This window comes from Zosterops lateralis (assembly GCF_965231275.1).
Source record: "Zosterops lateralis genome assembly, chromosome: 8".
Classification (NCBI taxonomy): domain Eukaryota; kingdom Metazoa; phylum Chordata; class Aves; order Passeriformes; family Zosteropidae; genus Zosterops; species Zosterops lateralis.
In genome coordinates this window covers 14,059,840-14,074,141 of record NC_139768.1, presented here as the reverse complement: position 1 = coordinate 14,074,141, position 14,302 = coordinate 14,059,840, and the positions used below count along the sequence as shown (strand labels likewise).

Below are 14,302 nucleotides of genomic sequence, written 5' to 3'. Positions count from 1 at the left end.
GCAGGAGTGCTATGCCAACAACAATCACATTATTTGGTCCTGTTAAAAATGTTTGTGTAGTGACAGTGCCACCCATGCTTCTCTTTTCATTTCTTCTCTTAGGAACATGCCAAACTGCCCAAGCAAACACAGTAGCATGCCAACCCTCTCCATCTCCTCACTGGGTAACTGAGTGTGAGTGAATGTGCCTGTAGGAGGGAATAATTGAAAGTACTGTGTGAGTAACTATCTGTTAATAACAGCTTGCTTATATTAATAGCATCCTCATTTCTGCTAAATAAAGGAGAAATTCTTCTAATATTGAAAGAGACGCTCCCTGACTTGACACCCTACCAGAGAAATGCACTGCATAGTGATACTTGCCTGACTTTTGTTAGCTACATGAAGAATGCACACAACAATTTCCTAGCTCAGAACAAATGAAAATTTGAGTGTCAGCAGTGAGAAAGCCTATATGAAAGTGCATGTGCTGAAGGTTCATTAAAAAGATTTACCAGAAGGACATATGTGGGTAACAGTCATTATACCCAACATTTCCCATAGTGCTCAGATTTCTCATAGGCTTCTTTCCCTGATGCAACTCTAATTTTTACAAGCTGAACAGGTGGTGAGATTTCCCTGCCATAAAGGGCAGGTCACACTCTCCTCTACCAAAAATCAATTTAAGCAGGCTGAGAAAAATTGAACAGCCCTGGAAATCACAGAGGTCTGCGCCTCCCTGGAGCCACCCAGCACTGCTGCAGTAACTGGCACATGCTTCTCCATCGTAAGAAAACAGAATTTAAGACAGCTTGGTTTAAATGCAGGCAAAATTAAATACTTCACATGGGAACAATAGAGTTCTTTGTGGTAGGGAAAAATGTTTTTTTCCTCTGAGTCTGGCAGATTAGCCCCAGTCTATTCTTCTTCTCTTTTGCTCAGAGTGCTTTTCATTATTACTATTTCTTTTTTTTATATTCTGTTTCAAAGAACAGTGTGGAATTCAGGAAAAAGCATTACCTACTGCTGTGACACAGGCCTGCCTAGCAGGATGAAATAGGAAAATGCATTTTCCCAGAGTAAATTTTTGCTTAAAATTCAAGCTCCTGGAATTTCAGGAGGGGGTGGGGGCCTGGGTGGGCTACATGAGCATGTACAAACACAAACACTCCCAACCCCAGGCTGTTAGTATTTTTTTTTGCATAGTTCCCATTCCCATCTTTCAGCTCCTGCCACAGCAAGATTTTTTTCTTTGATTTTTTTAGTGTTTCACTTTCCTTTGCACCCCTCCCCCATCTATCGGTTTCTCTCTTTAAGTGTTCTCCTCTCATTTCTCCTTTTCTTATAAAAATATTTCCTCATTTTGTATTTTTACATCAGACTTTTTCACCAGTTTTTAATCTGTTTCTTTTTCCTGGAGGGGATTTGGTGTCTTCCATTTCTTACCATTGCTGTGCTTTTATGCCTAAGAAATTCTGAATAAAATGCTGCTAAACTAAGTGCAAAGCACAAAGACTTGTTTTACTTTAGAAAAAACCCCCAAAACTGTAGTAACATTCCTTTAAATTATTACCAGATGTAGTCTATAAGAGTAAGTTAAATTTGACAGCATATACTGTGTACTAGGGTTCCATAATTCATGTAGTAGTCTGTCATCACTGCTCTGAATGACTGCCAATAACAGAGACCTAGCAAACGTCCTGCAGATATTTGATATACTTATTTTTGGAACATAATAATGGTAACAGTAATGGACATCTATGACAAGCTGAAGATCTACTGCACAGTGCACCCATTTATGAAAATGTTGTTTGCCTGCATTTCTAATATAACAAGATTTACAACAAACATTGCTTTGACTTGTCACTTGCAGAAAGATGATACATAAAATCTTTAGTTTTTAGAGTATTTGAGAGCATTTTAATAACTGCACTAATTTAAGCTGCAGAATATTGTTCCTATCCTCACTAGTAATTAATTCTTTGAAGACAATTGCAGCTGTTGATCTTTTTCCTGTTTTTTTCTCTTCCTTTTTTTCCATTCCAAGGTGTGAATCCAAAAGTTCCACAGGTTGATTCCATATCCAGCTTACACTCTGAGGTACAGGAATATGTACAAATGCAGTACTTACATTAAAATTATTTGTTTAAACCTACATCTGTACAAGTCTCCCAATAAATGATAACTCCACCAGGACTTTTCCAGGTAGTTTTCATCTTTCTAATGGAGGTTGGATGGTTATGGTCCATCCCTTAAGTTTGATTTAATAAAGGCAACTTAACCTTATCATTAATTTGTAGGGAGGGAGGACAAGTGCCCTCACCAGTAATTAGTAATCACCTCTCCAGACTCACAGAACTCCAGTTCTGCTCACTATTCCTTTACCTTCTTGATGTCATTTTATTACCCCTTTCCAGGTCATCCTCTGTACCTTCAGCATGCTCATAAATCCATCAGCCAAGCTACTCTTGAATAAATCATCTTCCTTGAGTCTTTCCCTCATTTACCCTCGTAATAAGGAAATCTGTAAGTCTACCTTACAATCTAAGAAACTTATATGACTACAAAAAAAAAGGGCAAGGGTAAGGTAATGAACAAAAGTCACGCAACACCAAATCCTGATGCCAACTAGTCAAAGCCATCCCTCAGGCACTGCTCCCCTGACCTTAATGCCCTCAAATGCAATTTAAAAAAAGAGCAATTTAGAACTTCAGCCAAAATTCAGCACAAGAATACAATAGTACTGGTCATTCAGGCTGGAATTGGAAACTCAAACCAAATGGCAGCCCAGCCACCTCTGTGAGTGCCACCGTGCTAGGTCACTGACTGCATCAACTGTGCTGCCACAGCCACTGGGGAGACTAGGCAGCTGTGCCCAGATTACTGCTGAAACAAACATTTAGAAGCTGTGAGATTCATTAAGAGATAATTTGTGTAAAATAGAACAAAATAAAAGCAAAATGAAAAATCCCTGCTGTAATCAAGATTTTTAGCTGTAGCAAAAAACCCTCCCAACAAACCAGATTTAAGCTTTTTCTTTTCTTTTTTTTTTTTTTTTTTCTCTCTTTCTTTAGTCTTCTAATTCAGGGCATATACAGGCCTTTTTTATTTTCTCTGTAGAAAAGATAAATAAATACAAGAAAAGGCCTTGCCCATTTGGTGCAGTGGAACACTGTGATATATGAGTAGCATTTTTGCAGTTGATTGGAAAGAAACAAATGTCCCATTAGAATTTAAATGACCTATGGGGGACACTGAGGGACAAGGACTGTGACTCTGCAGTGCAGTGTTGCGAGCTGTGCCAGTGAAGACAGCAAGGTCCATGTGGCCCCTGCAGTGCCAGCACTGTGTCCCTCACCCATACAGCCCTCCAGGCAGACCTCAGCCTTGGTCAGCCAGATTTGGGCTCAGGCAGTGCCAGTTCACTGTTTCACTGCAGTGTGGCCATATCTCAGACTTGGCAGAGCTTAAGTATCCCAGGAGGAGCAGTTTGGCCCATGTCCTTGGGAATCTCCACGCTGCAAAACCCTTCTGGGCTGAGGGCTGCCCTGCAGGCTGCACACTCTCCCCCAGCAAGTGAAAATGGTCAGAAGTGCATGGAGAGATCTATCCAGACATTGTCTGTCTTAGTTTGTGCCATTGCCTGCTTCCAAAACAACTGTCCCATGTAAATATTCCCCAGGTGCTTTGATGTGTCCATCACACATTATCTGATGAGCTCCTGCTGTAAGTCCCATGGCAAAGCAGCAGACTTTCCTCCATGCTGGTCACCACAGCAGCATCAGGGAGGACATCAATCTCCTGCCCCTGAATATGCATTTTCTGAGTTAAAGCTGGTCCTGTAGGAGCTCTGGAAACACTCTGTGTCTGCTACTGCTTCAGTCTAGTTCACTCCAATAACCTGCTCTGAAGTACATCACTTGATGTAGGTTAAACCTAGCCAACCAGAGAGGTGATACTTGTCTTAAAAAAATTATTTCACCAGTACATTAGTTTAAACAATGTGAGGTTTATAAAAACACTTGAATTTTCACTTATATTAGATCACTGAAGATAGTGACCTGTACAAACCCCTGAATACTCACTGTGTCATATTTTCCCTACTCATGTTAATTATTCTATTTTCCCTATTCCCAATATTACCAATTATCTCAAATTATTTTCAAAATAAACCAGTGTAAATGCACTTTTTCATTCCATATGAAGTCTCACAAGGATATATTAGAAAAGAGCACAATTTTATTACATCACAGAAATGTTATCACGGAAATAAATTACTCTGAAACAAAGCTAATTTTGTGGTGGAGTCTCTGTAATGAGTAGTTTCATTTCACATAACACTAAAATCTAAATAGCAGGATTAGTTTTCCTCATAGCTTAGGCAATCTTTTCATTATTATGGGCAGAAAGAATGAAAAAAAAAAAGTTAATTAACCCAAGTTAAAGTTTTAGCAACATGTTAGCTGCTTGTACGGCATAATGAAGCCAGAGTTTCTTCTAGTGTTTATAAAGATAGAAATCACTCTGAACTACCTGAACACTCATCAACATTTAAACAAGCAGGATTGTTTATGCAATACTGAGATCTGATTAGGTAAGAGATATCTAAAAACAAGGAGATAGTTGTAGCTACATAAAGCTGTTGCTTGAAGCAAGCATTACATCTCTAACACTGTCACATCAGCATTCAATACCGTGGGGAAAGACTCAAGCTTTATGCTGCTCTGCATATTTTCAACATCAACCCGTAGGTATTAAACACCTCTGCTTCAGTAACTTGTCATCTGTCCCACTGCTGCAGGTGAATCAGCCACTGGAAGTGGAGCTGTGGTGGTTTGTAGGAGCTGTGCCCATGCCCAGAGTGGGGGACCTGTGCCAGCACACTGACCTCCAGCTGCTCACAGCAGTCAGCAAAACCTTCTCTCCACCAGCTGCACAGCAAAGGCACCTTTGTTAAAAAATAACGCAGCTGATCTTTTTCTGGGGCTGGAATGACCGTCCCTGATAACGAAAATACTCACACAACCTGTCTTGGCCACACTTTCATTAAAAACCTTATATATATATATATATATATATATATATATATATATGGTGATTTTTATATATATATGGTGATATATATGCTGATATATATATATCTGGTGAGATATATCTATCTATATATGGTGATCTATATCTGTATCTATATCTGGATATAGATATAGATATATAGATATATATATGGTGATTTAGAGGTACTGCTGCATGCACCTCACCTGCATCAGGCCTTCTTACACCCTGGGTCTGTAAGCAGAGAGAGCCCCGGGCTGGGCCAGGGCAGGGCGATGCACGTTTGCCCTCCAAAGCCAGGAGGCGGCTGGAGCAGCAGAGCGGATCCCGGAGTTTGAGGATGGTACCACACTGCCACCCTCTGCAGGAACAAAGTACCGGCCTCGGCACAAACCTCCTTCCGAAAGAGGAGGATCAAAGAAATTTTAATTTGCTTTCAGCCAGTAAGAAAAAGGGCAGAATAGAGTAAACTAGAGTTGCAGCTTGGGCCAACCCCCCTATAATTTCATGCTGGTGTTATACTCTAACCCGAAAATATATTAATATACTCTTAGTGGAGTTTTTCTTATAGCTTGCTATTTCATGTGATGGCAGTAGATGAACTAGATTAAATAATATTTATTTACAGAAAGTAGACAGTGTTCTATATCCAACTCCTCAAAATTTCAATTCTCTAGGCTCAAAGCTACTAATTTTTTTAGTTGATAGAGATTTTAATAGCTAAATGATAGAACATCTATTGCAGAACTGTTTTCCTAAAATTCAAAAAGCTACTCTTCTCTTAAATTCTAGCTGTACAAAGAGTGATAACTTCCTCTTTGTTTGCATTTTTAATAAAATTCCTGAAAAGTTCTTTTTCTTCAGAGATAACCCTAAAGCTTCTTCAAAGATGCCAGCACATTCCTATCAAAGTTATCACACTTAATTCTAGACCTTGTGCAATCATACTGCCATTACAGAGCTGACAAAACCTTAACTGCTATTTCACTGTTGAAATTGAAATCACTATTCCTGCAGCCTTGAGTTTGTTTCCAATCTACTTGTTTAAGTAAATAAAGTTGTCTATTTGCTGATATCTATTAGCTCCCACCTATTTTTTCTTGAGGCATTAGGGCATTCCTTTATTTGGCTCAGGTTTGATAATTATTCTCAAATATATTGAATTAACCAAATTTTCATGCAAACAAACATAGAAAGAGAGCATGGGTTTTAGCATAAATGAGATAAGCTACCTTTGCTCCAGAAGAAAGGCAGAATCCTGAACATTCTTTGGCCCTTAAATAGTTGAAAATTGATGATACTTCAGACACATGAAAAAGCATCAGCCCAGACATCTTTTTAGACAGCAGAGTTTACAGCCATGGGCCCAATAAAGAAACTGTTTTCTCACAATCCTGTTCCTCCTAAGTAAAATATTAGACACAATTGTTATTTTCCAGATGTTTACTGTCAGCCCAGAGCCAAGGGTACATTTTGCCCAACAACATTGGATTTCCAGGCTTTTCCTTCAATGCAGGGCCATAGCATTCCTCTGTCCTAATAATTAATTTTTAAAATTACTATATACAACTTTACTACTCTGTTTGATCATAAAGAAACACAAATTAGGCCAAAAGACCAATAATTGCATAACTTCAAGTATTAAAGGATAATTTCTAACATAAATTTTGAGACTTCAGTATAAATACGTTTAAAGAAGAGAAGAGAATAATGTAGGGCAGCATCAGTACTATAAGAGCAACAACAAAAATAAAATAAGAACAGATAGCATTTGGACTACTCTAAATACACACATACACACTTTAAAAACCAGTAGGTTCAAGAGGCTCTGAGCCTCAGAACTTCACATCCTAAGGACCATTTGAACAAAACTCTTTGCTGAGTTCATTAAAAGAGACATTGAAGATAATCCATTCCCATTTCATCGATTACTGTGTGATTTTGAATCAATGTGGCATTTAAGACCACTGTTGATGTTGACTTGCATTAACTTTTGCTAGGAGATTTTCATGTCATGTATATCTATACCTTCCTGAACTGCCTTTGGCATCCTCTGTTCTTGGATTTTTTTTTTTTCCTTCTAGTTTAATAAATGAGCATGATTTTATCTTTTGGATTCAAATAACTCCCCATGCATTCCTGAGGAAAATGAAAAATGATTTGAGCATTACCATGCACTTTTTACATGGTCTTTTTGCAATTTAAAACATTTTTGCCCCCAGAATAATGTAGATAACAGTTTTTCTGTAAAATAAGGCCTGGTCTTGCATAGATTAGAATTTTAGTTCTGACTTCAATAGGAACATGAGAAAATCTTTTTCATGACCCACGTTGCAGATATGTTAAGGTATGATAGCTTTCTTGGCCTCTTTTGAAGTTTTTAGGACAGGGCTATTTAAACTTAGGCCTGGAAACCTAGTTCAGTATCCTGTATTTATTTCATTCTCTTGCCAATTAGCCCTGTAATCTGCAATTCTAAAGTCAAAATCACAGGGATTGAGACACGGGACCTCCACCCATTACACAAAAGTCAGCTGAGGAGGGCCAGAACATCAGGATACCCATTTCTTTATAGGGATCAGATTTTTGCCACTGCTGTGTTTCTCCAACCCTGCCTGGACTACATCCCCTGCTTATTGCAAACTACAGGAGGCATTTAATGCTGAGTAGATTGCTTGTGTCCTCCAAAGAACTGCTGAGGCAGCCACTAGAACATTCACACCACTAATTTCACCCAGATACTTCTGATTTCCTCCTGGTAATAATCCCAGAAAAGGCTGCCTAGCTTGTAGTGAGTGTGTAGTCACTCAGAGAAAAAATCCTTTTCTTTCTGTAAATTTTTCCTCCAAATATGACAGCCTCACAAAGAGGTATTTCCAAACAAAAAAATTAACATTGTCATCATATACATAGAATGAGTTTGTAGAAATTTTAATTTCACCAGATTATGGTGTAAATACTTATGGGTTAATATTTCTACATAATGATGTACATACACAGTATATTTATAAGGCAGAAGTGGATATTACATTTTAATTGGTCAAATTTAAGACATCTTAATTTAAGTGGCATGTAAGAGACTGTTATCCCTTGCTATTATTCTCCTTGCATGATTTTACAGTAAGTGAAAGCCTGACAAGTGCTTATTAGAAATATTTTCTCCATGCTTGCACCTAAATTTAAAATTTCAAAATAATATTGACCCATATTTTTTTATTGTCATTTTTCTTTTAGTTTAGAAGTAGCTGGTAAGCTTTAACAATATCACTGCTACTACTGAGGCCCACATATAGTACAAGTAGGAGTCAAATTGTGGGGTAGTGCACAGACACAGATTTTCTTCCTAATTTCTTCAGTAAGCTTTGAAAACGGTTAAGAGTACTTTAATAGCAGAAACTTTTGTGTAAAGAATGTAGTATTTAAAATTCAAGGAAGACGCAAAATAAATTATTTCCTTTTACACACAAAATAGACGTGTTTGTTTTAGAAAGCTTTGGTTTCGTAATATATTGATATAGAACAAACTAACCCATAAACAGACGTAGCCATGTGGTACACATTCCCAGCACAATACAATCCCATTTGGGCTGGAAAAGTCATCTTTTCTATCAAAGCAGAGTTTTAGCATTGTATCATCAATTATTTTAGTCTTGCTCAGATCACACAGTGGGTAGGGCTTAGGGAAAAAAACTGTGATATACTGAAGAATTAATATATTGCAGAGTTGATGATGAAAAGATAATCATTACATTAATGAACTCTGGTGGCACCTTCAGGCAAACTGAACATGGACAGGAGAAAGTGGCACTTTTCCAAGAACAACTTCTCTCATGAGGAAATATGGGAAGGGTACAGTCACCATGCCAGCTTCTCTTTGAGGAAAACAAGTCAGTCTTCTCCCAGCATTTCATTATCTCTAGGACTACACAACAGCAACTCAAATTTGTTTGGCTGGGCAGTTAGAGGGAGCTTGGTGCCTCACAGCTTTTTTGGGTCCTGCTTAAAGCTGGGTTTGCTAACTCTACCCACTGTATTTTTCTTAGTCCATGTAATACCCACATGTGATACTCTCACAACTCATCATTAAAGTCTGTACAGCTCCCTGTGGCAAGGGGCATTGTGCAAACTGTTTCTTGGTGTCTCAGCAGCTCACTTTTGGAAGGCTTTTTTTATTGATAGTTGAATATGGTGAAAAGTAAACATTCCAGGTGAGTAAAAAACCCAAATCCAAATCCTATCAAAATAAGTTCCTTTAAAACTCCAGGAGACATCCCAACCATAGGCTTTCACATTTCCACAGTCCTACTGAAAATAAACTGGAAAATTGTATATGGTGCAGGACTAGACAAGCCTGCCTGTTCTTCACAGTTAATCCACCTGGCCTTTCAGACATTGACTGCATCATGCAAAGAAAATCAATTACCCGAGATAATCAGATCCACTGTCTTCATCTTAGCTCTCTCATTCATTTAATCTAATTCTTGAGTATTGACATTATTGCAGGCATAATGGGAACAAAAGTGCTTCATTAAAGGCAGCACCTGGACATATTCAATAGCGTAGCAAGAGCTAACAAAGCTCTGACAAATGCAGCCCTGCTGTTAAAAATAAACTGACAAGTGGTACAACCAAAAATATGTGCTTATCAAAACAACCACTAAAGAAACAGTTTCAGGTGAAGGTGCCTTGCCTCCAGAGAGGTTTCATCCTGAAGTGCTTTGTCACCCCATGGCAAGAGTAAAGCTGAGCAGTGCCTTGGGCACAGTCTGAGCTGGAGAAGTTCAGGTTAATGCAACACCATTCTCGAGGTAACAGAGGCAGAGTGCTCAGGCTGACAGGGTAGGAGACCCCAATTTCAACAAGAATATGCTTTGATTTTGGTGTGACTAATCATACAAGATGTCAGGTGAATATTAAAAGAATTCATTAAGCTTCAGTTGCTTCACTGAAAAAAGCAAGTAGTGAAATAAGAAAGGAACTTGACAAGTAAAGGCTAATCACGAGGTGAAAAAATTTCAGTCCAAGATGGGTCTAAAACAAAAGAAAAACATCAAATACTTAATAAAAATTGATTATGTTTTATGTGTGACTCCTGATACAGGTAATGTTTAAAGGGTTTATTTTGTGTGACTGGGCAACAAGATGCAGAAAGAAAAGGCATGAACCTTAAATTTGAAGCATTTTATATGCTCATTATTTTCCACTCAAATAATCTGTAGGAGCTGCAGAGTATGTAGCCCCCAGGTCGCTGAAAATTATTATAATAATTTAAAGTGCAAATATTCATTCAGTATAATAATGTAGACTTTCATGGAAAAACATTTCTATTAGAAAGTATAAGAATGCTAATTGATTCATCCTCTGCTTCACATGATTTATAGTAATCAGAAAACCTTATTTCCTAAAGAATTCTAAAGGTGGAAGTCATTTCATGGTGTTAGTTTCATTCTTTCATCTACATCCTCTGGGACACAGATTAATGAAATAGAATTGTTATAGTAATTTCAAATCAATACTGTACTAGTAGTGGATTTTAAAAGTCCTAAACATTAGCATTAGCTGATACCTCATTAAAATGGGGAAAAAGTAAATCAATACAATAGATTAGTGGGTATTTTCTCACTCTTTCTTTGCCTTTTGCTTAGATGCATATTATATTATTTGGTCTAATTTTCAGGTCCTCACTCAATACTGCATTTATTCCATACTCATTTGATTAGCATTCCAAGCATTTCCAATTATTTTAATATGTCCAAAATAATATCCAGTAAGTATGAATGTAATTAAGTTAAAAATGGTGACATTTTGATTCATGATGCACATCTTTTTATGTATCAATATAATACTGAAGTGGTGACACTAAGGTTGGCTTATTTGTAAAGGTTATGTGTTATTGGACAAGCAATTCAAGCACCAAAAAAATCTCACACCCAGACTGCTGATCAGAATTTAACATACCTCCAGGAATCCCTGGAATACCAAAAGCTCAATGTATTTTCTCTTACTTTTGGCATTGCAGTTGCTGAAAGCCATTACAGAATATAATGTTATTTAATCAGTGCTGCAAATGTTACAACCGCCTTCTGAGGTTACAAAATGTAAGGAAAATCTACTAAAAAACCCAACTTACCCAACATGGGCTCCAGTACAGATGCAGAGGACTAAGTGCACAGAGGAGTTAAATCCTTTCTTACTGTGGGCATCTAGATTTTTGTGTTCAAGGAGTATTTTCTGCAAGCTGTTCTCTAAAACAATTTCATTACTCTCTACCAGCCTGAGGATGGAGTCAGCTGATTTCCCCAGCTGATGAATGGCTCTATTGAAAGACTCAAGCTTTGGGTTAATGATTGAGCCGTCTCCTTCTGGGAGTAGCTTGAGGGCAGGACGTGGGTTTGGTGTCTCAGAGGTCCTGCTGCTGCAGGGAGCACAAAGGGGACAAGGGCTTCCAGGAGCTGACTTTGGAGGTGACAGGGTAGGTTTGTGCACGGGGAGAGACTCGTACCAGCCAGCTGCTCCTGAACTCGCACACCCCTTGCTAAGGCTGCAAGAGCCACAGCAGAAAATTAACAAACAGAGAACTGTAGGCACTCTGAAGGACCAGTATAAGCTTTACAATAAAGCAGCATAAGTTTTAGTTCTTTGTTAACAGGTTTTGCTGACAGACTTAACATTAAAGGCTGCAGCAATTAATGTTGAGTGTTGTCATTTACTTGCTTGTCTCGAGCAGTCACAACCCAGGTGTTGCTTCAGATGGTCTGAAATCCCAGTGACCACTGCTGCTCAAGGGCTCTGGTGTGAAGAAAATATGCTGTGCCCCAGACTTTCAAATGCATCACAGCTGTCTTAGAAAAATAATGTCTTAAAGTGAGACTTTAGCATTCTTCAGCTGGGCACTGTGAACTGAAACGGGCAACATCGCATTGATGCTTTGTGTTTTCAAGCAGAATATTTTCATTCTGATTAAATTATGCAGTTGGTGGGAACTTGAAAAAAGGTTTTTAAGAAGTAAATAGAAAGAGATCCATAGAAATTTGAGGATTTCTGATATTGTGCATTAGCTGAACCTGTGCTTGGAGTTCTATTGGGAATAACAATCAGCATTGTTTCTGTGCCAGTTGCTTACAGAATTGACTTTAAAGCTGTTTTCTCAGTTCTGATGCTACGAAAGGCCACATGAGACCAAACTTGCTGATTCTCCCACTTCCAGCTGTTCTGCAATAGAAACAGCCAAGGATTTTTTTTCCACTGGGTTTCCAGCTTCCTTCTGCTTGACCGACGAATGGAAGATAAACACTTCATATTTTATGCAGTTAGGCAGATTGTTCAAATGAGATATGGGGGGAACTATCCCAGAGCAGGCATACTCAGCACATAACCTTGACTTATAATTGGATCAATATTCAACATGTGCAGGAAAGAATGGTTTTTACATTTCCTTAATTTCTCCCTCCTACAGACACTGTAACAAATAAGAGCTTCAGCAATAACAATAGAAAGGCAAACAACAGTAGAAAAATCTGCTCCATTTTTTGCAATGTAGAGATGTGTTTTCCCTCTCCTAGTGTGAGCCTCAGATCTTCCCATGTTCTGTGACCTGGGGGAAGTTTCCAGCATAGTCACAGCAGATATGTGATACCAAACAGCCTCTTAGGGCAACATGTCTGTACATAGCTTTTAGACAAAGTTAAGAAAAAGGACAAGTGGTAAAGGTTTTAAACTAAGAGAGGGTAGATTGAGACTTGATAAAGATCGCATTTTCGTGGCGTTGGTAAAACACTGGCACAGGTTGCCCAGAGAAGCCCAGGATGCCTCATCTTTGGAAGTGCTCAAGGCCAGGATGGACGGGGCTCTGAGCAGCCTGATACAGCAGATGATGTCGCTGCCCAGGGCAGTGGGTTGGCCTTGATGACCTTTAAAGGTTTTTTCCAACCAAAACTGTTCTCTAATTCTGTGGAAAAGCAAACAACATATGCTTCCTTCTGACGTGAACTGAGACTAGCATGTTCTAGGAAGAAAAACCTGAGCATTTTTACTGTTAGAGGATACAGGATTGCTACCTCTCAGCCTTTGCCTTCCTCAAAAGTTATCAACACTAATCCCAAAAAACAGCAACAGTATTTGAAACTGAAATAGTCAAAATCATCTTCTTTCCCCTGCTTCACACCTTGCACCAGGAGCACTGTATTTTACTACTGGTGACTGCATCAGGAAGGATTTGGTGTGTTTCTGTGTATCCTCCTCATCCACAATATTGAAGTCACAGGAAATGATTTCTGACAGCAGATGTTAAATTCTGTCTGAAATGTTTTTTCCTAATGCAACCTCTGTTGGTAATCACAGTCCCTACGTGGTTTCCTTAATCTTTAATTTTATGGAAGGGTGTTTCCCCAGAGAAAGTGCTACTTTCGTCTCTCCAAAAACTGCCAACAGCTCCTGAAGTGAGAGGTCAGACAGCAAAGCAACATCTGCAAAACGGACACTTTTCACTTCTGGAAAGACTTGAACGATGCTACTCAAAGACACCCACAACATTTCCACATCAAATAGAGAACAAAGGTGGAAGTTTCTAGCCGGGGTAGCTGGGATGTGACAATCGCAAGAAGAAAAACCGAGGCAATCAGCAGGAAGTTTCATGCCAGCTCTGTAACGGAGGTATGACAGAAAAATAAGCCATGGGAAGTGTTGCCCCGACTTTTGTCTCTCAGCCATCCCTCTCCACTTCTCTGTCGGGCATCCTTTCCCCCGAATGCACTTGAAACTGAAAAGGGGTGTAAGCGAGATTACAAAGGAGGAGTGGCAGGGAAGGGGCAACGCTTAGAGGTTCCTGCGGGGGTTTGAGCGAGCATCAACAGGGGAGCATCCCTGGCGTGTGCCGCCCCCGCCGGGCCGTGGGCGGGCTCCATCCCCGGCTGTGGGCGCAGAGCTCGGCGGCTGCCGGGCTGAGCGGAGCTGCCTCTCCGCCCGCCGCGGTCCAGGTAAGGCGCGCCGGCCTCGGGCACCGCTCCCTCCCTGCGCATCCCTCCCCCGCATCCCTCCCCCTCCGCTCTGTTGTCTTCTAAATCGCTTTTAAAAAAAATTAAAATAGTATTTCCTCTTTGAGGTATCATTCTGCTGCTGGATTTAAATAACTCGGAATAACTCAAATTTCAGTTAACGAGTCAAATCGAAGATGGGAATGTCTCCCCCAAGCTGCAAAACCTTGTTTTTAAAAACAGTGAGTGGCACGTGGAGAAACTTCTCCAGGAAGGATAATGTAGGAGCCGTCTCCCAT

At 39.4% G+C, this 14,302-nt stretch overlaps 1 protein-coding gene across 1 annotated transcript in view; it reads left to right on the top strand.

Annotated features, from left to right (window-relative positions):
- Positions 1-13,955: 13,955 nt before the first annotated feature.
- LOC310912453 (gamma-aminobutyric acid receptor subunit pi-like) overlaps positions 13,956-14,302 on the top strand; it is a gene marked incomplete at its 3' end in the record, with an annotated part of 45,986 nt that continues 45,639 nt past the window's right edge. The window contains exon 1 of the mRNA XM_083867041.1: positions 13,956-14,006. The remainder of the gene's footprint in view (positions 14,007-14,302) is intronic.